A 3,249-nucleotide genomic window follows, 5' to 3' on the forward strand; every position below is an offset into this window, starting at 1 on the left:
TTCAGATGAGCTTCCAGACGAAGACAGACTAGGAAGAAGGAATGACAAACTACTTCCGAATAGTTAGTCACTGAAAACTTTATGAATAGCAGAGAAATACTGTCTGATATAGTGCCAGAAAATGAACCTCTCAGGTTGGAAGGCACTGAAAATGCAACTGGGGAAGAACTGCCACCTCAAAGTAGAGTTGACCATGATAACGTGAATGGAGTAAAAGCCTGTGGGAATAAAGCCTGTGGGACCTTCATCTGCTGATAGGGTACAACTCAAAATGAAGAGAAACAGCTCTTCATTGAAAATTGGAACATGGAATGTACGAAGTATGAATCTAGGAAAATTGGAAATTGTCAAAAATGAAATGGAATGCATAAACATTCATATCTTAGGCATTAATGAACTGAAATGGACTAGTATTGGCCATTTTGAATTTGACAACCACATGGTTTACTATGCTGGGAATGACAAACTGAAGAGGAATGGTGTTGCATTCATCATCAAAAAGAACATACCCAGATCAGTCATGAGGTACAACACTGTCTGTGATAGGATAATATCCATGCGGTTACAGGGAAGCCCAGTTAATAACACTATTATTCAAATTTATGCACCAACCACTAAAGCCAGTGAGGATGAAATAGAAGAATCCTACCAACTTCTTCAATCTGAAATTGATCAAACATGCAATCAAGATGTATTGCTCATTACTGGTGATTGGAATGCAAAGGTTGGAAACAAAGAGGAAAAATCAGTAGTTGGAAAATATGGCTTTGGTGATAGAAATGTGCTGGAGATCGCATGATACAATTCTGCAAAATCAATGGTGTGTTAATTTCAAATACCTTCTTTAGACAGCATAAGAAACAGTTATACACATGGATCTCGCCAGATGGAATATACAGAAATCAAATTGACTACATCTGTGGAAAGAGCCGGTGGAAAAGCTCCATATCATCAACAGGTAAGGGGCACTTACTTCAAAACTCTCTCCATTGGGTCACGTAACCTCTCATAGGTTAGAATGTCTCCCTAAGATCACAACAGTGAGCCCATAGTCAATGTAATTTGTTAAAGGTATGTTATACTTAGCCCATAAACTATACAATATTTTAAAACGGGAAGATTTCACAACAAATTCTGGATGGTGAATGAAATGTCAGAAGATCTAGGCATACTGGTGTCCACAATCCACTTGACCATAGTCTGGGACTGAGTGCCCTCTTTTTATTTACTTTATTAAAAACAAACAAACTTTTTATTGTGAATTAAGCAGATCACCAGTTTTACATACAACAGTTCATACACTTTGTGTCATCTTGATTACAGTCCCCTCAGTGTAACCTAACTTATCCCACTTCCTCCCTGTATTACTTGTTTCCATTCATCCTTCTTTCCCAACCTTTCTGAATTTTGTCCTTAGGTAAATATTTGCTTTTAAAAAAAAAATCTCAAATTGTTTACCATTATATGGTGTGTGTACCTCACTAGTGTTGTTGTCCTCCCTGTGTGCCTATTTATTCCTTGGTTGAAAAATTGGGCCACAGGGGTGAGTTCAGTTCCAGACCTGAAGGGTGACTAAGGGCAATGGTCTTGGGGTTCTATCAGCCTCTATCTGATCCATATGTCTGGTTTTTTTTTTTAATGATTTGAGTTTTATTCCATATTTTCTCCCACTCTATCCAGAACCTTTTAATGTAATGCCTTTCAGAGCAGTTGGCAGTGGTAGCTAGACACCATCTAGTTCTTCTGGGCTCATGGTCCTGGAGACTGATGTTTCCCTGGCCCATTAGTCCATTAGGATGACCAATTATTTCCTAATCTTCAATTTTCATCACTCTTCTTTCCTCTGGGCAGGAAGAGATGAATAGTTGCACTTTAGATGGCCACTCATGAACTTTTAAGACCTCAGTCACTACTCAGAAAAGTAGGACATAGATCACTGTCTTTGTGGACTGTGTTACACCAGTTAACCATGGTGTCCCTGAGACTATGGTCCGGAGCCCCCAGGTCTAGCAATACATTCCTCAAGATGTTTGGTACTGTCTAAGAAGTTTTCAGAATTTTGCTCCCTGTATGCTTCATCACAGAATCCTAATGTGGCGCTCCAGGATAATGCATTGGACCACAAAGTCAATTTGAATCGCAAGGTCAGTGGTTCAAACTCACCAGCCGCTCCTGGGAAACTCTATACAGGGTTGCTATGGGTCAAAATTTAACAACAACAACATTCTCCATCACATTCATTAATACGTTAGCAGCAAAGGTAAACACCCATGTACAAATATCCTCTTTGAAAACTTAATACATTTGTGTGTGTCCTTCCACTCTTCACCACACACCTATTCAGCCTGTGTATCTATCTGAATATCTACCCAATATTGTAGTTGTTACGTGCCATAGAGTCAGTTCCAACTGACAGTGACCCTGAATAGCGTTTTCAAGGAGCAACTGATGAGCTTGAACCGCCAACCCTGTGGTTCAAACTGACTTTGCAGTCCAGTGCATTAACACTCAATGCCACACTACTATTATTGCAGGATTGTATATTTACCTATATTACCTTAAATTCTTGCTAAGTGACCTCTTTTATAGGTACCAGGTCTTTCCTGTTAACCCCAATCCCCAACACCCTGCGCTGACCTTAAATGTCACCTGCTTCAATCTTGTACTTCATCTGGCTGGTCCCTGTGACATTTGATTTGATTACCACTACTTTAGGTTTAGGATTTGAACCTGTAATTACCTCTGAGAAGTTAGGCATGACACCATATTAGCTATTTGTACTTCATTGCGACTATTTCTGATATTTTTTCTGAGAACAGGAAGGAAGAGACTGTTAGGGGAATTAACAACTGAAAAGAAGTGGGAAGAGGACTAGGGGAAGGGGAGACTCATGATGTCAAATATAAATTCTGTATTCTTCATACTCTGCCTGGATCTGTTTTCATGAATAACATCTCTTCTCCTGCTGAGCACAGGTGAAAGAAAGCTAATTCTATGGCAGTCCGTAAACAGAACTCCTGATCTAGCCGCACCACCAACTACTGCTCATTCTTTTAAATTATTCATATTTTTATTGTTGTTGTTGTCAGGTACCATCGAGTCGGAACCGACTCATAGCGACCCCATGCACAGCAGAACGAAACAATGTCCGATCCTGGGCCAATCTCACTACCGCTGCCACACTTGAGTCCATCAATGATGCTACCTGGCCAATCTATCTCATTAGAGGTCTTCCTCTTTTTCTCTGAC

The sequence above is a fragment of the Chrysochloris asiatica genome, unplaced genomic scaffold (assembly GCF_000296735.1).
Source record: "Chrysochloris asiatica unplaced genomic scaffold, ChrAsi1.0 scaffold00103, whole genome shotgun sequence".
Classification (NCBI taxonomy): domain Eukaryota; kingdom Metazoa; phylum Chordata; class Mammalia; order Afrosoricida; family Chrysochloridae; genus Chrysochloris; species Chrysochloris asiatica.